A 22,526-nucleotide genomic window follows, 5' to 3' on the forward strand; every position below is an offset into this window, starting at 1 on the left:
GAAGGATTAATCTAAATCCCCTTTGGCGTCTTCAAAGGCCTTTACAGGGGAATAGTGGCATCTGAAGGGAAAGACACAAATTAAAAGTTTACTTAACAGACCGTTTTGGGGTGCCAAAGTCTAATACCTTTCCATGGTGGCATCCAAAAACAAAAAGAGAAATTAAAGATTTAGTTTAAATCCCCTTTGGCGCCGCCAAAGGCAATTACAGGGGCATAGAGGCATCAAAAGTGAAAGAAACATTTCGAAAGCTTACTTTAGTACCACTTTGGTGATGCCAAAGGGCAAGAGAATTGCGGTGAGGCATCCAAAAATTTAGAGAAAAATTGAAGGATTAATCTAAATCCCCTTTGGCGTCTTCAAAGGCCTTTACAGGGGAATAGTGGCATCTAAAGGGAAAGACCCTAATTAAAAGTTTACTTAAAATACCCTTTGGGGGTGCCAAAGTCCAATACAGTTGCATGGTGGCATCCAAAAATAAAAAGACATTTTAAAGGTTTATTTTAAATCCCCTTTGGCGCCGCCAAAGGCAATTACAGGGGCATAGAGGCATCAAAAGTGAAAGAAACATTTCGAAAGCTTACTTTAGTACCACTTTGGTGATGCCAAAGGGCAAGAGAATTGCGGTGAGGCAATCAAAAATTTAGAGAAAAATTGAAGGATTAATCTAAATCCCCTTTGGCGTCTTCAAAGGCCTTTACAGGGGAATAGTGGCATCTAAAGGGAAAGAACCTAATTAAAAGTTTACTTAAAATACCCTTTGGGGGTGCCAAAGTCCAATACAGTTGCATGGTGGCATCCAAAAATAAAAAGACATTTTAAAGGTTTATTTTAAATCCCCTTTGGCGCCGCCAAAGGCAATTACAGGGGCATAGAGGCATCAAAAGGGAAAGAAACATTTGGAAAGCTTACTTTAATGCCACTTTGGGGATGCCAAAAAGCAAGAGAAATGCATGGACACTTCGAAAAATTTAGAGGAAAATTGAAGGATTGATCTAACTCCCCTTTGGCGTCTTCAAAGGCCTTTACAAGGGAATAGTGGCATCTGAAGGGAAAGAGACAAATTAAAAGTTTACTTAAAAGACCATTTAGGGGTGCCAAAGTCCAATACCTTTGCATGGTGGCATCCAAAAATAAAAAGACAAATTAAAGCTTTTGTTTAAATCCCCTTTGGTGCCACCAAAGGCAATTACAGGGGCATAGAGGCACTAATAGGGAAAGAAACATCTGCAAAGCTTACCTTAATGCCACTTATGGGATGCGAAAGTGCAAGGGAATTGCGTGGAGGCATCCAAAACCTTAGAGGAAAATTGAAGGATTAATCTAAATCCCCTTTGGCGTCTTCAAAGGCCTTTACAGGGGAGTAGTGGCATCTGAAGGGAAAGAGATAAATTAAAATTTTATATAAAAGACAGTTTAGGGGTGCCAAAGTCCAATACAGCTGCACGGTGGCATCCAAAATTAAAAAGACAAATTAAAGGTTTATTTTCAATCCCCTTTGGCGCCGCCAAAGGCAATTACAGGGGCATAGAGGCATCATAAGGGAAAGAAACATTTGGAAAACTTACTTTAATGTCACTTTGGGGATGCCAAAGGTCAAGAGAATTGCGGTGAGGCATCCAAAAATTTAGAGAAAAATTGAAGGATTAATCTAAATCCCCTTTGGCGTCTTCAAAGGCCTTTACAGGGGAATAGTGGCATCTGAAGGGAAAGACACAAATTAAAAGTTTACTTAACAGACCGTTTTGGGGTGCCAAAGTCTAATACCTTTCCATGGTGGCATCCAAAAACAAAAAGAGAAATTAAAGATTTAGTTTAAATCCCCTTTGGCGCCGCCAAAGGCAATTACAGGGGCATAGAGGCATCAAAAGTGAAAGAAACATTTCGAAAGCTTACTTTAGTACCACTTTGGTGATGCCAAAGGGCAAGAGAATTGCGGTGAGGCATCCAAAAATTTAGAGAAAAATTGAAGGATTAATCTAAATCCCCTTTGGCGTCTTCAAAGGCCTTTACAGGGGAATAGTGGCATCTAAAGGGAAAGACCCTAATTAAAAGTTTACTTAAAATACCCTTTGGGGGTGCCAAAGTCCAATACAGTTGCATGGTGGCATCCAAAAATAAAAAGACATTTTAAAGGTTTATTTTAAATCCCCTTTGGCGCCGCCAAAGGCAATTACAGGGGCATAGAGGCATCAAAAGTGAAAGAAACATTTCGAAAGCTTACTTTAGTACCACTTTGGTGATGCCAAAGGGCAAGAGAATTGCGGTGAGGCAATCAAAAATTTAGAGAAAAATTGAAGGATTAATCTAAATCCCCTTTGGCGTCTTCAAAGGCCTTTACAGGGGAATAGTGGCATCTAAAGGGAAAGAACCTAATTAAAAGTTTACTTAAAATACCCTTTGGGGGTGCCAAAGTCTAATACCTTTCCATGGTGGCATCCAAAAACAAAAAGAGAAATTAAAGATTTAGTTTAAATCCCCTTTGGCGCCGCCAAAGGCAATTACAGGGGCATAGAGGCATCAAAAGTGAAAGAAACATTTCGAAAGCTTACTTTAGTACCACTTTGGTGATGCCAAAGGGCAAGAGAATTGCGGTGAGGCATCCAAAAATTTAGAGAAAAATTGAAGGATTAATCTAAATCCCCTTTGGCGTCTTCAAAGGCCTTTACAGGGGAATAGTGGCATCTAAAGGGAAAGACCCTAATTAAAAGTTTACTTAAAATACCCTTTGGGGGTGCCAAAGTCCAATACAGTTGCATGGTGGCATCCAAAAATAAAAAGACATTTTAAAGGTTTATTTTAAATCCCCTTTGGCGCCGCCAAAGGCAATTACAGGGGCATAGAGGCATCAAAAGTGAAAGAAACATTTCGAAAGCTTACTTTAGTACCACTTTGGTGATGCCAAAGGGCAAGAGAATTGCGGTGAGGCAATCAAAAATTTAGAGAAAAATTGAAGGATTAATCTAAATCCCCTTTGGCGTCTTCAAAGGCCTTTACAGGGGAATAGTGGCATCTAAAGGGAAAGAACCTAATTAAAAGTTTACTTAAAATACCCTTTGGGGGTGCCAAAGTCCAATACAGTTGCATGGTGGCATCCAAAAATAAAAAGACATTTTAAAGGTTTATTTTAAATCCCCTTTGGCGCCGCCAAAGGCAATTACAGGGGCATAGAGGCATCAAAAGGGAAAGAAACATTTGGAAAGCTTACTTTAATGCCACTTTGGGGATGCCAAAAAGCAAGAGAAATGCATGGACACTTCGAAAAATTTAGAGGAAAATTGAAGGATTGATCTAACTCCCCTTTGGCGTCTTCAAAGGCCTTTACAAGGGAATAGTGGCATCTGAAGGGAAAGAGACAAATTAAAAGTTTACTTAAAAGACCATTTAGGGGTGCCAAAGTCCAATACCTTTGCATGGTGGCATCCAAAAATAAAAAGACAAATTAAAGCTTTTGTTTAAATCCCCTTTGGTGCCACCAAAGGCAATTACAGGGGCATAGAGGCACTAATAGGGAAAGAAACATCTGCAAAGCTTACCTTAATGCCACTTATGGGATGCGAAAGTGCAAGGGAATTGCGTGGAGGCATCCAAAACCTTAGAGGAAAATTGAAGGATTAATCTAAATCCCCTTTGGCGTCTTCAAAGGCCTTTACAGGGGAGTAGTGGCATCTGAAGGGAAAGAGATAAATTAAAATTTTATATAAAAGACAGTTTAGGGGTGCCAAAGTCCAATACAGCTGCACGGTGGCATCCAAAATTAAAAAGACAAATTAAAGGTTTATTTTCAATCCCCTTTGGCGCCGCCAAAGGCAATTACAGGGGCATAGAGGCATCATAAGGGAAAGAAACATTTGGAAAACTTACTTTAATGTCACTTTGGGGATGCCAAAGGTCAAGAGAATTGCGGTGAGGCATCCAAAAATTTAGAGAAAAATTGAAGGATTAATCTAAATCCCCTTTGGCGTCTTCAAAGGCCTTTACAGGGGAATAGTGGCATCTGAAGGGAAAGACACAAATTAAAAGTTTACTTAACAGACCGTTTTGGGGTGCCAAAGTCTAATACCTTTCCATGGTGGCATCCAAAAACAAAAAGAGAAATTAAAGATTTAGTTTAAATCCCCTTTGGCGCCGCCAAAGGCAATTACAGGGGCATAGAGGCATCAAAAGTGAAAGAAACATTTCGAAAGCTTACTTTAGTACCACTTTGGTGATGCCAAAGGGCAAGAGAATTGCGGTGAGGCATCCAAAAATTTAGAGAAAAATTGAAGGATTAATCTAAATCCCCTTTGGCGTCTTCAAAGGCCTTTACAGGGGAATAGTGGCATCTAAAGGGAAAGACCCTAATTAAAAGTTTACTTAAAATACCCTTTGGGGGTGCCAAAGTCCAATACAGTTGCATGGTGGCATCCAAAAATAAAAAGACATTTTAAAGGTTTATTTTAAATCCCCTTTGGCGCCGCCAAAGGCAATTACAGGGGCATAGAGGCATCAAAAGTGAAAGAAACATTTCGAAAGCTTACTTTAGTACCACTTTGGTGATGCCAAAGGGCAAGAGAATTGCGGTGAGGCAATCAAAAATTTAGAGAAAAATTGAAGGATTAATCTAAATCCCCTTTGGCGTCTTCAAAGGCCTTTACAGGGGAATAGTGGCATCTAAAGGGAAAGAACCTAATTAAAAGTTTACTTAAAATACCCTTTGGGGGTGCCAAAGTCCAATACAGTTGCATGGTGGCATCCAAAAATAAAAAGACATTTTAAAGGTTTATTTTAAATCCCCTTTGGCGCCGCCAAAGGCAATTACAGGGGCATAGAGGCATCAAAAGGGAAAGAAACATTTGGAAAGCTTACTTTAATGCCACTTTGGGGATGCCAAAAAGCAAGAGAAATGCATGGACACTTCGAAAAATTTAGAGGAAAATTGAAGGATTGATCTAACTCCCCTTTGGCGTCTTCAAAGGCCTTTACAAGGGAATAGTGGCATCTGAAGGGAAAGAGACAAATTAAAAGTTTACTTAAAAGACCATTTAGGGGTGCCAAAGTCCAATACCTTTGCATGGTGGCATCCAAAAATAAAAAGACAAATTAAAGCTTTTGTTTAAATCCCCTTTGGTGCCACCAAAGGCAATTACAGGGGCATAGAGGCACTAATAGGGAAAGAAACATCTGCAAAGCTTACCTTAATGCCACTTATGGGATGCGAAAGTGCAAGGGAATTGCGTGGAGGCATCCAAAACCTTAGAGGAAAATTGAAGGATTAATCTAAATCCCCTTTGGCGTCTTCAAAGGCCTTTACAGGGGAGTAGTGGCATCTGAAGGGAAAGAGATAAATTAAAATTTTATATAAAAGACAGTTTAGGGGTGCCAAAGTCCAATACAGCTGCACGGTGGCATCCAAAATTAAAAAGACAAATTAAAGGTTTATTTTCAATCCCCTTTGGCGCCGCCAAAGGCAATTACAGGGGCATAGAGGCATCATAAGGGAAAGAAACATTTGGAAAACTTACTTTAATGTCACTTTGGGGATGCCAAAGGTCAAGAGAATTGCGGTGAGGCATCCAAAAATTTAGAGAAAAATTGAAGGATTAATCTAAATCCCCTTTGGCGTCTTCAAAGGCCTTTACAGGGGAATAGTGGCATCTGAAGGGAAAGACACAAATTAAAAGTTTACTTAACAGACCGTTTTGGGGTGCCAAAGTCTAATACCTTTCCATGGTGGCATCCAAAAACAAAAAGAGAAATTAAAGATTTAGTTTAAATCCCCTTTGGCGCCGCCAAAGGCAATTACAGGGGCATAGAGGCATCAAAAGTGAAAGAAACATTTCGAAAGCTTACTTTAGTACCACTTTGGTGATGCCAAAGGGCAAGAGAATTGCGGTGAGGCATCCAAAAATTTAGAGAAAAATTGAAGGATTAATCTAAATCCCCTTTGGCGTCTTCAAAGGCCTTTACAGGGGAATAGTGGCATCTAAAGGGAAAGACCCTAATTAAAAGTTTACTTAAAATACCCTTTGGGGGTGCCAAAGTCCAATACAGTTGCATGGTGGCATCCAAAAATAAAAAGACATTTTAAAGGTTTATTTTAAATCCCCTTTGGCGCCGCCAAAGGCAATTACAGGGGCATAGAGGCATCAAAAGTGAAAGAAACATTTCGAAAGCTTACTTTAGTACCACTTTGGTGATGCCAAAGGGCAAGAGAATTGCGGTGAGGCAATCAAAAATTTAGAGAAAAATTGAAGGATTAATCTAAATCCCCTTTGGCGTCTTCAAAGGCCTTTACAGGGGAATAGTGGCATCTAAAGGGAAAGAACCTAATTAAAAGTTTACTTAAAATACCCTTTGGGGGTGCCAAAGTCCAATACAGTTGCATGGTGGCATCCAAAAATAAAAAGACATTTTAAAGGTTTATTTTAAATCCCCTTTGGCGCCGCCAAAGGCAATTACAGGGGCATAGAGGCATCAAAAGGGAAAGAAACATTTGGAAAGCTTACTTTAATGCCACTTTGGGGATGCCAAAAAGCAAGAGAAATGCATGGACACTTCGAAAAATTTAGAGGAAAATTGAAGGATTGATCTAACTCCCCTTTGGCGTCTTCAAAGGCCTTTACAAGGGAATAGTGGCATCTGAAGGGAAAGAGACAAATTAAAAGTTTACTTAAAAGACCATTTAGGGGTGCCAAAGTCCAATACCTTTGCATGGTGGCATCCAAAAATAAAAAGACAAATTAAAGCTTTTGTTTAAATCCCCTTTGGTGCCACCAAAGGCAATTACAGGGGCATAGAGGCACTAATAGGGAAAGAAACATCTGCAAAGCTTACCTTAATGCCACTTATGGGATGCGAAAGTGCAAGGGAATTGCGTGGAGGCATCCAAAACCTTAGAGGAAAATTGAAGGATTAATCTAAATCCCCTTTGGCGTCTTCAAAGGCCTTTACAGGGGAGTAGTGGCATCTGAAGGGAAAGAGATAAATTAAAATTTTATATAAAAGACAGTTTAGGGGTGCCAAAGTCCAATACAGCTGCACGGTGGCATCCAAAATTAAAAAGACAAATTAAAGGTTTATTTTCAATCCCCTTTGGCGCCGCCAAAGGCAATTACAGGGGCATAGAGGCATCATAAGGGAAAGAAACATTTGGAAAACTTACTTTAATGTCACTTTGGGGATGCCAAAGGTCAAGAGAATTGCGGTGAGGCATCCAAAAATTTAGAGAAAAATTGAAGGATTAATCTAAATCCCCTTTGGCGTCTTCAAAGGCCTTTACAGGGGAATAGTGGCATCTGAAGGGAAAGACACAAATTAAAAGTTTACTTAACAGACCGTTTTGGGGTGCCAAAGTCTAATACCTTTCCATGGTGGCATCCAAAAACAAAAAGAGAAATTAAAGATTTAGTTTAAATCCCCTTTGGCGCCGCCAAAGGCAATTACAGGGGCATAGAGGCATCAAAAGTGAAAGAAACATTTCGAAAGCTTACTTTAGTACCACTTTGGTGATGCCAAAGGGCAAGAGAATTGCGGTGAGGCATCCAAAAATTTAGAGAAAAATTGAAGGATTAATCTAAATCCCCTTTGGCGTCTTCAAAGGCCTTTACAGGGGAATAGTGGCATCTAAAGGGAAAGACCCTAATTAAAAGTTTACTTAAAATACCCTTTGGGGGTGCCAAAGTCCAATACAGTTGCATGGTGGCATCCAAAAATAAAAAGACATTTTAAAGGTTTATTTTAAATCCCCTTTGGCGCCGCCAAAGGCAATTACAGGGGCATAGAGGCATCAAAAGTGAAAGAAACATTTCGAAAGCTTACTTTAGTACCACTTTGGTGATGCCAAAGGGCAAGAGAATTGCGGTGAGGCAATCAAAAATTTAGAGAAAAATTGAAGGATTAATCTAAATCCCCTTTGGCGTCTTCAAAGGCCTTTACAGGGGAATAGTGGCATCTAAAGGGAAAGAACCTAATTAAAAGTTTACTTAAAATACCCTTTGGGGGTGCCAAAGTCCAATACAGTTGCATGGTGGCATCCAAAAATAAAAAGACATTTTAAAGGTTTATTTTAAATCCCCTTTGGCGCCGCCAAAGGCAATTACAGGGGCATAGAGGCATCAAAAGGGAAAGAAACATTTGGAAAGCTTACTTTAATGCCACTTTGGGGATGCCAAAAAGCAAGAGAAATGCATGGACACTTCGAAAAATTTAGAGGAAAATTGAAGGATTGATCTAACTCCCCTTTGGCGTCTTCAAAGGCCTTTACAAGGGAATAGTGGCATCTGAAGGGAAAGAGACAAATTAAAAGTTTACTTAAAAGACCATTTAGGGGTGCCAAAGTCCAATACCTTTGCATGGTGGCATCCAAAAATAAAAAGACAAATTAAAGCTTTTGTTTAAATCCCCTTTGGTGCCACCAAAGGCAATTACAGGGGCATAGAGGCACTAATAGGGAAAGAAACATCTGCAAAGCTTACCTTAATGCCACTTATGGGATGCGAAAGTGCAAGGGAATTGCGTGGAGGCATCCAAAACCTTAGAGGAAAATTGAAGGATTAATCTAAATCCCCTTTGGCGTCTTCAAAGGCCTTTACAGGGGAGTAGTGGCATCTGAAGGGAAAGAGATAAATTAAAATTTTATATAAAAGACAGTTTAGGGGTGCCAAAGTCCAATACAGCTGCACGGTGGCATCCAAAATTAAAAAGACAAATTAAAGGTTTATTTTCAATCCCCTTTGGCGCCGCCAAAGGCAATTACAGGGGCATAGAGGCATCATAAGGGAAAGAAACATTTGGAAAACTTACTTTAATGTCACTTTGGGGATGCCAAAGGTCAAGAGAATTGCGGTGAGGCATCCAAAAATTTAGAGAAAAATTGAAGGATTAATCTAAATCCCCTTTGGCGTCTTCAAAGGCCTTTACAGGGGAATAGTGGCATCTGAAGGGAAAGACACAAATTAAAAGTTTACTTAACAGACCGTTTTGGGGTGCCAAAGTCTAATACCTTTCCATGGTGGCATCCAAAAACAAAAAGAGAAATTAAAGATTTAGTTTAAATCCCCTTTGGCGCCGCCAAAGGCAATTACAGGGGCATAGAGGCATCAAAAGTGAAAGAAACATTTCGAAAGCTTACTTTAGTACCACTTTGGTGATGCCAAAGGGCAAGAGAATTGCGGTGAGGCATCCAAAAATTTAGAGAAAAATTGAAGGATTAATCTAAATCCCCTTTGGCGTCTTCAAAGGCCTTTACAGGGGAATAGTGGCATCTAAAGGGAAAGACCCTAATTAAAAGTTTACTTAAAATACCCTTTGGGGGTGCCAAAGTCCAATACAGTTGCATGGTGGCATCCAAAAATAAAAAGACATTTTAAAGGTTTATTTTAAATCCCCTTTGGCGCCGCCAAAGGCAATTACAGGGGCATAGAGGCATCAAAAGTGAAAGAAACATTTCGAAAGCTTACTTTAGTACCACTTTGGTGATGCCAAAGGGCAAGAGAATTGCGGTGAGGCAATCAAAAATTTAGAGAAAAATTGAAGGATTAATCTAAATCCCCTTTGGCGTCTTCAAAGGCCTTTACAGGGGAATAGTGGCATCTAAAGGGAAAGAACCTAATTAAAAGTTTACTTAAAATACCCTTTGGGGGTGCCAAAGTCCAATACAGTTGCATGGTGGCATCCAAAAATAAAAAGACATTTTAAAGGTTTATTTTAAATCCCCTTTGGCGCCGCCAAAGGCAATTACAGGGGCATAGAGGCATCAAAAGGGAAAGAAACATTTGGAAAGCTTACTTTAATGCCACTTTGGGGATGCCAAAAAGCAAGAGAAATGCATGGACACTTCGAAAAATTTAGAGGAAAATTGAAGGATTGATCTAACTCCCCTTTGGCGTCTTCAAAGGCCTTTACAAGGGAATAGTGGCATCTGAAGGGAAAGAGACAAATTAAAAGTTTACTTAAAAGACCATTTAGGGGTGCCAAAGTCCAATACCTTTGCATGGTGGCATCCAAAAATAAAAAGACAAATTAAAGCTTTTGTTTAAATCCCCTTTGGTGCCACCAAAGGCAATTACAGGGGCATAGAGGCACTAATAGGGAAAGAAACATCTGCAAAGCTTACCTTAATGCCACTTATGGGATGCGAAAGTGCAAGGGAATTGCGTGGAGGCATCCAAAACCTTAGAGGAAAATTGAAGGATTAATCTAAATCCCCTTTGGCGTCTTCAAAGGCCTTTACAGGGGAGTAGTGGCATCTGAAGGGAAAGAGATAAATTAAAATTTTATATAAAAGACAGTTTAGGGGTGCCAAAGTCCAATACAGCTGCACGGTGGCATCCAAAATTAAAAAGACAAATTAAAGGTTTATTTTCAATCCCCTTTGGCGCCGCCAAAGGCAATTACAGGGGCATAGAGGCATCATAAGGGAAAGAAACATTTGGAAAACTTACTTTAATGTCACTTTGGGGATGCCAAAGGTCAAGAGAATTGCGGTGAGGCATCCAAAAATTTAGAGAAAAATTGAAGGATTAATCTAAATCCCCTTTGGCGTCTTCAAAGGCCTTTACAGGGGAATAGTGGCATCTGAAGGGAAAGACACAAATTAAAAGTTTACTTAACAGACCGTTTTGGGGTGCCAAAGTCTAATACCTTTCCATGGTGGCATCCAAAAACAAAAAGAGAAATTAAAGATTTAGTTTAAATCCCCTTTGGCGCCGCCAAAGGCAATTACAGGGGCATAGAGGCATCAAAAGTGAAAGAAACATTTCGAAAGCTTACTTTAGTACCACTTTGGTGATGCCAAAGGGCAAGAGAATTGCGGTGAGGCATCCAAAAATTTAGAGAAAAATTGAAGGATTAATCTAAATCCCCTTTGGCGTCTTCAAAGGCCTTTACAGGGGAATAGTGGCATCTAAAGGGAAAGACCCTAATTAAAAGTTTACTTAAAATACCCTTTGGGGGTGCCAAAGTCCAATACAGTTGCATGGTGGCATCCAAAAATAAAAAGACATTTTAAAGGTTTATTTTAAATCCCCTTTGGCGCCGCCAAAGGCAATTACAGGGGCATAGAGGCATCAAAAGTGAAAGAAACATTTCGAAAGCTTACTTTAGTACCACTTTGGTGATGCCAAAGGGCAAGAGAATTGCGGTGAGGCAATCAAAAATTTAGAGAAAAATTGAAGGATTAATCTAAATCCCCTTTGGCGTCTTCAAAGGCCTTTACAGGGGAATAGTGGCATCTAAAGGGAAAGAACCTAATTAAAAGTTTACTTAAAATACCCTTTGGGGGTGCCAAAGTCCAATACAGTTGCATGGTGGCATCCAAAAATAAAAAGACATTTTAAAGGTTTATTTTAAATCCCCTTTGGCGCCGCCAAAGGCAATTACAGGGGCATAGAGGCATCAAAAGGGAAAGAAACATTTGGAAAGCTTACTTTAATGCCACTTTGGGGATGCCAAAAAGCAAGAGAAATGCATGGACACTTCGAAAAATTTAGAGGAAAATTGAAGGATTGATCTAACTCCCCTTTGGCGTCTTCAAAGGCCTTTACAAGGGAATAGTGGCATCTGAAGGGAAAGAGACAAATTAAAAGTTTACTTAAAAGACCATTTAGGGGTGCCAAAGTCCAATACCTTTGCATGGTGGCATCCAAAAATAAAAAGACAAATTAAAGCTTTTGTTTAAATCCCCTTTGGTGCCACCAAAGGCAATTACAGGGGCATAGAGGCACTAATAGGGAAAGAAACATCTGCAAAGCTTACCTTAATGCCACTTATGGGATGCGAAAGTGCAAGGGAATTGCGTGGAGGCATCCAAAACCTTAGAGGAAAATTGAAGGATTAATCTAAATCCCCTTTGGCGTCTTCAAAGGCCTTTACAGGGGAGTAGTGGCATCTGAAGGGAAAGAGATAAATTAAAATTTTATATAAAAGACAGTTTAGGGGTGCCAAAGTCCAATACAGCTGCACGGTGGCATCCAAAATTAAAAAGACAAATTAAAGGTTTATTTTCAATCCCCTTTGGCGCCGCCAAAGGCAATTACAGGGGCATAGAGGCATCATAAGGGAAAGAAACATTTGGAAAACTTACTTTAATGTCACTTTGGGGATGCCAAAGGTCAAGAGAATTGCGGTGAGGCATCCAAAAATTTAGAGAAAAATTGAAGGATTAATCTAAATCCCCTTTGGCGTCTTCAAAGGCCTTTACAGGGGAATAGTGGCATCTGAAGGGAAAGACACAAATTAAAAGTTTACTTAACAGACCGTTTTGGGGTGCCAAAGTCTAATACCTTTCCATGGTGGCATCCAAAAACAAAAAGAGAAATTAAAGATTTAGTTTAAATCCCCTTTGGCGCCGCCAAAGGCAATTACAGGGGCATAGAGGCATCAAAAGTGAAAGAAACATTTCGAAAGCTTACTTTAGTACCACTTTGGTGATGCCAAAGGGCAAGAGAATTGCGGTGAGGCATCCAAAAATTTAGAGAAAAATTGAAGGATTAATCTAAATCCCCTTTGGCGTCTTCAAAGGCCTTTACAGGGGAATAGTGGCATCTAAAGGGAAAGACCCTAATTAAAAGTTTACTTAAAATACCCTTTGGGGGTGCCAAAGTCCAATACAGTTGCATGGTGGCATCCAAAAATAAAAAGACATTTTAAAGGTTTATTTTAAATCCCCTTTGGCGCCGCCAAAGGCAATTACAGGGGCATAGAGGCATCAAAAGTGAAAGAAACATTTCGAAAGCTTACTTTAGTACCACTTTGGTGATGCCAAAGGGCAAGAGAATTGCGGTGAGGCAATCAAAAATTTAGAGAAAAATTGAAGGATTAATCTAAATCCCCTTTGGCGTCTTCAAAGGCCTTTACAGGGGAATAGTGGCATCTAAAGGGAAAGAACCTAATTAAAAGTTTACTTAAAATACCCTTTGGGGGTGCCAAAGTCCAATACAGTTGCATGGTGGCATCCAAAAATAAAAAGACATTTTAAAGGTTTATTTTAAATCCCCTTTGGCGCCGCCAAAGGCAATTACAGGGGCATAGAGGCATCAAAAGGGAAAGAAACATTTGGAAAGCTTACTTTAATGCCACTTTGGGGATGCCAAAAAGCAAGAGAAATGCATGGACACTTCGAAAAATTTAGAGGAAAATTGAAGGATTGATCTAACTCCCCTTTGGCGTCTTCAAAGGCCTTTACAAGGGAATAGTGGCATCTGAAGGGAAAGAGACAAATTAAAAGTTTACTTAAAAGACCATTTAGGGGTGCCAAAGTCCAATACCTTTGCATGGTGGCATCCAAAAATAAAAAGACAAATTAAAGCTTTTGTTTAAATCCCCTTTGGTGCCACCAAAGGCAATTACAGGGGCATAGAGGCACTAATAGGGAAAGAAACATCTGCAAAGCTTACCTTAATGCCACTTATGGGATGCGAAAGTGCAAGGGAATTGCGTGGAGGCATCCAAAACCTTAGAGGAAAATTGAAGGATTAATCTAAATCCCCTTTGGCGTCTTCAAAGGCCTTTACAGGGGAGTAGTGGCATCTGAAGGGAAAGAGATAAATTAAAATTTTATATAAAAGACAGTTTAGGGGTGCCAAAGTCCAATACAGCTGCACGGTGGCATCCAAAATTAAAAAGACAAATTAAAGGTTTATTTTCAATCCCCTTTGGCGCCGCCAAAGGCAATTACAGGGGCATAGAGGCATCATAAGGGAAAGAAACATTTGGAAAACTTACTTTAATGTCACTTTGGGGATGCCAAAGGTCAAGAGAATTGCGGTGAGGCATCCAAAAATTTAGAGAAAAATTGAAGGATTAATCTAAATCCCCTTTGGCGTCTTCAAAGGCCTTTACAGGGGAATAGTGGCATCTGAAGGGAAAGACACAAATTAAAAGTTTACTTAACAGACCGTTTTGGGGTGCCAAAGTCTAATACCTTTCCATGGTGGCATCCAAAAACAAAAAGAGAAATTAAAGATTTAGTTTAAATCCCCTTTGGCGCCGCCAAAGGCAATTACAGGGGCATAGAGGCATCAAAAGTGAAAGAAACATTTCGAAAGCTTACTTTAGTACCACTTTGGTGATGCCAAAGGGCAAGAGAATTGCGGTGAGGCATCCAAAAATTTAGAGAAAAATTGAAGGATTAATCTAAATCCCCTTTGGCGTCTTCAAAGGCCTTTACAGGGGAATAGTGGCATCTAAAGGGAAAGACCCTAATTAAAAGTTTACTTAAAATACCCTTTGGGGGTGCCAAAGTCCAATACAGTTGCATGGTGGCATCCAAAAATAAAAAGACATTTTAAAGGTTTATTTTAAATCCCCTTTGGCGCCGCCAAAGGCAATTACAGGGGCATAGAGGCATCAAAAGTGAAAGAAACATTTCGAAAGCTTACTTTAGTACCACTTTGGTGATGCCAAAGGGCAAGAGAATTGCGGTGAGGCAATCAAAAATTTAGAGAAAAATTGAAGGATTAATCTAAATCCCCTTTGGCGTCTTCAAAGGCCTTTACAGGGGAATAGTGGCATCTAAAGGGAAAGAACCTAATTAAAAGTTTACTTAAAATACCCTTTGGGGGTGCCAAAGTCCAATACAGTTGCATGGTGGCATCCAAAAATAAAAAGACATTTTAAAGGTTTATTTTAAATCCCCTTTGGCGCCGCCAAAGGCAATTACAGGGGCATAGAGGCATCAAAAGGGAAAGAAACATTTGGAAAGCTTACTTTAATGCCACTTTGGGGATGCCAAAAAGCAAGAGAAATGCATGGACACTTCGAAAAATTTAGAGGAAAATTGAAGGATTGATCTAACTCCCCTTTGGCGTCTTCAAAGGCCTTTACAAGGGAATAGTGGCATCTGAAGGGAAAGAGACAAATTAAAAGTTTACTTAAAAGACCATTTAGGGGTGCCAAAGTCCAATACCTTTGCATGGTGGCATCCAAAATTAAAAAGACAAATTAAAGGTTTATTTTCAATCCCCTTTGGCGCCGCCAAAGGCAATTACAGGGGCATAGAGGCATCATAAGGGAAAGAAACATTTGGAAAACTTACTTTAATGTCACTTTGGGGATGCCAAAGGTCAAGAGAATTGCGGTGAGGCATCCAAAAATTTAGAGAAAAATTGAAGGATTAATCTAAATCCCCTTTGGCGTCTTCAAAGGCCTTTACAGGGGAATAGTGGCATCTGAAGGGAAAGACACAAATTAAAAGTTTACTTAACAGACCGTTTTGGGGTGCCAAAGTCTAATACCTTTCCATGGTGGCATCCAAAAACAAAAAGAGAAATTAAAGATTTAGTTTAAATCCCCTTTGGCGCCGCCAAAGGCAATTACAGGGGCATAGAGGCATCAAAAGTGAAAGAAACATTTCGAAAGCTTACTTTAGTACCACTTTGGTGATGCCAAAGGGCAAGAGAATTGCGGTGAGGCATCCAAAAATTTAGAGAAAAATTGAAGGATTAATCTAAATCCCCTTTGGCGTCTTCAAAGGCCTTTACAGGGGAATAGTGGCATCTGAAGGGAAAGACACAAATTAAAAGTTTACTTAACAGACCGTTTTGGGGTGCCAAAGTCTAATACCTTTCCATGGTGGCATCCAAAAACAAAAAGAGAAATTAAAGATTTAGTTTAAATCCCCTTTGGCGCCGCCAAAGGCAATTACAGGGGCATAGAGGCATCAAAAGTGAAAGAAACATTTCGAAAGCTTACTTTAGTACCACTTTGGTGATGCCAAAGGGCAAGAGAATTGCGGTGAGGCATCCAAAAATTTAGAGAAAAATTGAAGGATTAATCTAAATCCCCTTTGGCGTCTTCAAAGGCCTTTACAGGGGAATAGTGGCATCTAAAGGGAAAGACCCTAATTAAAAGTTTACTTAAAATACCCTTTGGGGGTGCCAAAGTCCAATACAGTTGCATGGTGGCATCCAAAAATAAAAAGACATTTTAAAGGTTTATTTTAAATCCCCTTTGGCGCCGCCAAAGGCAATTACAGGGGCATAGAGGCATCAAAAGGGAAAGAAACATTTGGAAAGCTTACTTTAATGCCACTTTGGGGATGCCAAAAAGCAAGAGAAATGCATGGACACTTCGAAAAATTTAGAGGAAAATTGAAGGATTGATCTAACTCCCCTTTGGCGTCTTCAAAGGCCTTTACAGGGAATAGTGGCATCTGAAGGGAAAGAGACAAATTAAAAGTTTACTTAAAAGACCATTTAGGGGTGCCAAAGTCCAATACCTTTGCATGGTGGCATCCAAAAATAAAAAGACAAATTAAAGCTTTTGTTTAAATCCCCTTTGGTGCCACCAAAGGCAATTACAGGGGCATAGAGGCATCAATAGGGAAAGAAACATCTGCAAAGCTTACCTTAATGCCACTTATGGGATGCGAAAGTGCAAGGGAATTGCGTGGAGGCATCCAAAACCTTAGAGGAAAATTGAAGGATTAATCTAAATCCCCTTTGGCGTCTTCAAAGGCCTTTACAGGGGAGTAGTGGCATCTGAAGGGAAAGAGATAAATTAAAATTTTATATAAAAGACAGTTTAGGGGTGCCAAAGTCCAATACAGCTGCACGGTGGCATCCAAAATTAAAAAGACAAATTAAAGGTTTATTTTCAATCCCCTTTGGCGCCGCCAAAGGCAATTACAGGGGCATAGAGGCATCATAAGGGAAAGAAACATTTGGAAAACTTACTTTAATGTCACTTTGGGGATGCCAAAGGTCAAGAGAATTGCGGTGAGGCATCCAAAAATTTAGAGAAAAATTGAAGGATTAATCTAAATCCCCTTTGGCGTCTTCAAAGGCCTTTACAGGGGAATAGTGGCATCTGAAGGGAAAGACACAAATTAAAAGTTTACTTAACAGACCGTTTTGGGGTGCCAAAGTCTAATACCTTTCCATGGTGGCATCCAAAAACAAAAAGACAAATTAAAGATTTATTTAAATCCCTTTGGCGCCGCCAAAGGCAATTACAGGGCATAGAGGCATCAAAAGGGAAAGAAACATTCGAAAGCTTACTTTAATGCCACTTTGGGATGCCAAAGGGCAAGAGAATTGCATGGAGCATCAAAAATTTAGAGGAAAATGAAGGATTAATCTAAATCCCCTTTGGCGTCTTCAAAGGCCTTTACAGGGGAATAGTGGCATCTAAAGGGAAAGACCCTAATTAAAAGTTTACTTAAAATACCTTTGGGGTGCCAAAGTCCAATACAGTTGCATGGTGGCATCAAAAATAAAAGACAAATAAAGTTACAGGTTAAATCAACTTGGGCACCAAAGCAATACAAGGCATAGAGGCACAAAGGAAAGAAATTGCAGAAAGCTACTTAATGCCTTTGGGATCAAAGCAAAAATTGCTGGAGGTACATCAGAGAGAAAATTGAGGAAATGAAGGATAACAAACCTTGGTCAAGCACAGGGAAATGGATTAAGGAAAAGACAATTAAAAGTACAAAAGACTTAGGTGCAAACCATACCTTGAGGTGGCATCAAATAAAAAACAAATAAAGTATTAAACCTTGGGCCAAGATCAGGGCAAGAGGCATCAAAAGGAAGACAGCAAAGATAACACTTGGGGTGAAGCAAAAATTGGGAGCACAAAAGAGAAAATGAAGGATAACAACCTGGCGTTCAAACCTTAAGGAAAGAGACAGACATGGTAATTGCAAAGAAACCTGAGTAAGCAGAAGAACGGTTACAGAAACAAGAAGACAAAGACAACTGAGGAACAAAAGCACTGATAAGGAAAAAACTGAGGAACAAAACACTGAGTGCAAGCAGAGACAGGCTGAATAGAGAAAAATGAAGGTAACAAAAGAAGATCAGGCTAACTAAGGAAATGGACTAAAGCCTAAAGAAATTTGGCAGAATAGGGGAAATACATGTTAAAGCCCTGGAAGCACAGAAGAGATAAAAGAAAACTTAGTCTATCATGAGGCAAAAAAATAATTACTGGAAATCGTTCAAAGTACAAACACTAAGATATAAGAAAACTGGCCAACAAATGAGATCAAATCAAGCAATTAAGTTTATAGAGTGGCAAACTGGAAGTAAGAGATGAAACTAAAGAAAGAAATTGAACAGTTAATACAATTGAACCTGGAGCAAAGAACTGAAGACAATAAAATTAGTAACAAAGTTGAGAACAACTTGAGGTAGCATCAAAAGAAGAAACCATTGGATGTAATGCAAAACTTGAATAGCAAAGAACGAAGTTAGCAGAGAAAACTGAGGAAATGCAGAAACAAACCTGATGCGTAACATGATAGGAAACTGCACTAGGAGTCAAATAGACAACCTAAGTTAGAGAACAAGAGAGTGCAAAGACAAACCAGAAGAGACCAGGAAAGAAACAACTTGGAGACAAGATACAACGCTGAAGCAGAAAGAACTAGAGGACAGAAGAAACCTGAGGATAACAAAACAACTGAGGTAAAACTGAGCAAAGGCAAAATGAATGCGAGCGAGAAAACTTCCTGGAATTGAGAAACAAACCTTGAAGTTGAAGCAAAAAGCTTGAAGATACAGGAAAGCAACCTAAAGAAGAACAATAAGGTACATAAAGATCAGCGGAGAAGCCAAAGCAACTGAGGTCAGCAGAAGAAACCGAGTACAGCAGAGACAACCTGGAGTACAGCAGAGACAACTTGGAGGTACAGCAGAAGACAACCTGGAGGTGCAGCAGAAAAAACCTGGAGTGAAGCAAATAGTTGAAGGTCAGCAAAGACAGCCTTGAGAGTACAGCAAAGACAACCTGAAGGTACAGCAGAAGACAACGGGAAGGACAGCAGAAGACAGCCTGAGGTACAGCAGAAGAACAACATGAGGTACAGCAGAAAACAACCTGAAGGTACAGCAGAAGAAACCTGAGTTACAGCAGAGACACCTGGAAGTACAGCAGAGACAACTTGGAGGAACAGCAGAGCACAACCTGGAGGTACAGCAGAGAAAACCTGGAGGTACAGCAGATAAACTGTATGGCAGCAGAAGATAACCTGAAGTGGAGCAGAGGAAACCTGGAAGTCAGCAGAAGAAACCTGGAGTTACATCGAAGACAACCTGGAGATACAGATGAAGAAAACCTGGAGGTACAGCAGAATAAACCTGAGTGTAGCAGAAGACAACCTGAAGGTGGAGCAGAGGACAACACTGCAGGTACAGCAGAAGACAACCGTAGGTGCAGCAGAAGACAACCTGAGATGCAGCAGAGAAAAACCTGGAGGTATAGCAAAAATAACTGAAGGTACAGCAGAGGACAACTTGGAGTCAAAAGATGAACAACCTGAAGTGACTGGAGACAGACTGGAGGTTACAAGCAAAAAGACCTGAAGTGCAGCAGAAGAAACCTGAGAGGAACAAAGGACAAACCGATGTAAGAGAAGAACAGCTGAAGTACAGCAGAGACAACCTGAAGGTACAGCAGTATACAAACCTTAAGTGCAGCAGAAGATAACCTGAATGTGGAGCAGAGGAAGGTACAGCAAAAGACAACCTAGAGGTACAGCAGAAGAAACAACCTGAAGGTGAATCAAACAGCTTAAAGGTACAGCAGAAGGCAGCCATGAGGTACAGTAAAAGAAACCTGGAGAGAAACAACAGAGCACAACCTGGAGGTGCAGCAGAAGATAACCCCAAGGACAGCGGAAGACACTGGAGGTACAGCAGAGCACAACCTGGTGTACAAGAGAAGATAACCTGGAGGTACAGATCATACAACCTGTAAGTGCAGCAGAAGATAACCTGAGTGTGGAGCAGAGGAAAACCTGGATTTACAGCAGAAGACAGCCTGGAGGTGCATCAGAAGACAACCTGGAGGTACAGGAGAAGAAAAGCTGGAGGTACAGCAGTAAAACATGTAAGTGTAGCAGAAGACAACCTGCAGGTGGAGCAGAGGACAGCCTAAGAAGTACAGCAGAGACAACCTGGAGTTACAGCAGAAGACAACCTGGAGGAGAGCAAACGAGTTTGAAGACTGAGGTACAGCAAGAAACCTGGGTACAGCAGTATACAACCTGTAAGGCAGCAGAAGATAACTTGAATGTGGAGCAGAGGGATAACCTCGAGTTACAGCGAGACAACCTGGAGGTGCATGACGACAACTGGAGGTACAGGAGTAGAAAACCTGGAGGTACAGCAGAAGACAAACCTGAAGATGACAACGAGAACGACAACTGAAGTGCACAGAAGACACTGAAGAGCAGCAGAAGACAACCTGAGAGAGCAGAGAAACTGAGTCAGCAGAAGAAACCTGAAGTCAGCAGAAGACAACTGAGAGATCAGAAGACACTGAGTACAGCAGAAAATACCTGAAGGTAAAAGCAGAAGACAACCTGGAGGTGCAGCAGAAAACCTGGAGGTACAGCAGACACGAGGGACAAACAACTTGATTGTACAACAGAGGACAACTTGGTAAGGTATCAAACAGAAGACAATCTGGAAGTGCAGGAGACAGACTGGAGGTTTAGCAAAAAACCTGAAGGTGCAGCAGAAGAGAACCTGGAGGTACAGCAGAGGACAATATAGAAATACAGAAGAAGACAACCTGGAAATGCAGCAGAAGACAACCTAGAGGTACAGCAGATGAGAACCTGGAGGTATAGCAGCAGACAACCTGGAAGTACAGCAGAAGAAAACCTGTAGGTGCAGCAGCAGACAACGTGGAGGTGTTGCAGAAAAAAACCTGGAGGTGAAGTAAACAGCTTGAATATACAGCAGAAGACAACCTGAAGGTGAATCAAACAGCTTGAAGTTACAGCAGAAGACAACCCCGAGGTACAGCAGAAGATAACCTGGAGGTACAACAGAAGACAGCATGGAGGTACAGTAGAGCACAACCATGAGGTACAGTATCAGACAACCTGGAGGTATGTATCAGACAACCTGGAGGTATATCAGCAGACAACATGAAGGTACAGCAGTATACAACCTGTAAGTGCAGCAGATGACCTGAAGTGGAGCAGAGGACAACTTGGAAGTACAGCAGAAGGCAACCTGAAGTTGGAGCAGAGGATATCTTAGAAATACAGCAGAAGACAACCTTGAAGTGCATCAAACTAACTGGAGGTACAGCAGAAAACAACTTGAATATACAGCAGAGGACAATTTGGAGGTTCAATAGAAGACAACCTGGAAGTGCAGGAGACAGACTGGAGGTTCAGTAAAAGACCTGAAGGTGCAGCAGAAGAGAACCTGGAGGTACAACAGAGGACAACCTGGAAGTATAGCAGAAGACAACTTGGAGGTACAGTAGAAGACAACCTGGATATGCAGCAGAAGACAACCTAGCGGTACAGCAGAGGACAACCTGGAGGTACAGCAGCAGACATCCTGGAAGTACAGCAGAAGAAAACCTGTAGATACAGCAGAAGACAACCTGGAGATGCAGCAGATAAAAATCTGGAGGTGAAGGAAACAGTTTGAAGGCACAGCAGAAGACAACCTAGAGGTACAGCATCCGACAACCTAGAAGTACAGCAGAAGACATCCTGGAGGTGCAGCAGACATAAACCTGGAGGTGAAGCAAACAGCTTGAAGGTACAGCAGAAGACAACCTAGAGGTACAGCACTATACAACTTGTAAGTGCAGCAGAAGATACCCTGAAGGTGGAACAGAGGATAACCTAGAGTTACATCCGAAGACAATCTGAAGATGGAGGAGAAGACAACCTGAAGGTGAAGCAGAGGACAACCTGGAGGTGCATCAGTAGACAACGTGGAGGTACAGGAGAAGAAAACCTGTAAGTGTTGCTGAAGACAACCTGAAGGTGGAGCGGAGGATAACCTAGATGTACAGCAGAAGACAATCTGGAGGTACAGCAGAAGACAGCCTCGAGGCACAGTAAAAGACAACCTGGAGGTACAGTAGAAGCAAAACCTGGAGGTGAAGCAAACAGCTTGAAGGTACAGCAGAAGACAACCTGAAAGTACATCAGAGCACAGCCTGGAGGTGCTGCAGAAGAGAAACCTGGAGGTGAAGGAAACAGCTTGAAGGTACAGCAGAAGACAACCTGAAAGTACATCAGAGGACAACCTGGAGGTGGAACAGAAGACATCCTGGAGGTACAGCAGAGCACAACCTGGAGGTACAGCAGCAGACAACCTGTAGGTACGGCAGCAGACGACCTGGAGGTACAGCAGCAGACGACCTGTAGGTACAGCAGAAGAAGACCTGTAGGTACAGTAGAAGACGACCTGGAGGCACAGTAGAAGACGACCTGTAGGTACAGTAGAAGACAACCTGGAGGTACAGTAAAAGATAACCTGAAGGCACAGGACAAGACGACCTGTAGGTACAGTAGATGACCTCTAGGCATAGACGACGACCTGTAGGTACAGTAGAAGACAACCTGTGGGTAGAGTAGAAGATGACCTGTGGGTAAAGTAGAAGACAACCTGGAGGTACAGTAGAAGATGACCTGTAGGTACAGTAGCAGACGACCTGTAGGTACAGTAGAAGACAGAGGTAAAGTAGAAGATGACCTGTAAGTACAGTAGAAGACGACCTGTGGGTACAGTAGAAGACGACCTGTAGGTACACTAGAAGACGACCTGTAGGTACACTAGAAG

At 40.9% G+C, this 22,526-nt stretch overlaps 1 long non-coding RNA gene across 6 annotated transcripts in view; it reads right to left on the reverse strand.

Moving 5' to 3' along the window:
• Positions 1 to 22,526, reverse strand: part of LOC139757439 (uncharacterized) — a 56,081-nt gene that overhangs the window by 12,334 nt on the left and 21,221 nt on the right. For all 6 annotated transcript variants that reach the window (XR_011714629.1, XR_011714632.1, XR_011714634.1 and 3 more), the window contains 9 exons: positions 16,328 to 16,460; positions 13,377 to 13,509; positions 11,737 to 11,869; positions 10,097 to 10,229; positions 8,457 to 8,589; positions 6,817 to 6,949; positions 5,177 to 5,309; positions 3,537 to 3,669; positions 1,241 to 1,373 (listed from right to left, as the gene is read on the reverse strand). This is a non-coding gene — a long non-coding RNA (uncharacterized lncRNA). The remainder of the gene's footprint in view (positions 1 to 1,240; positions 1,374 to 3,536; positions 3,670 to 5,176; positions 5,310 to 6,816; positions 6,950 to 8,456; positions 8,590 to 10,096; positions 10,230 to 11,736; positions 11,870 to 13,376; positions 13,510 to 16,327; positions 16,461 to 22,526) is intronic.

This window comes from Panulirus ornatus, chromosome 26 (assembly GCF_036320965.1).
Source record: "Panulirus ornatus isolate Po-2019 chromosome 26, ASM3632096v1, whole genome shotgun sequence".
Taxonomy (NCBI): domain Eukaryota; kingdom Metazoa; phylum Arthropoda; class Malacostraca; order Decapoda; family Palinuridae; genus Panulirus; species Panulirus ornatus.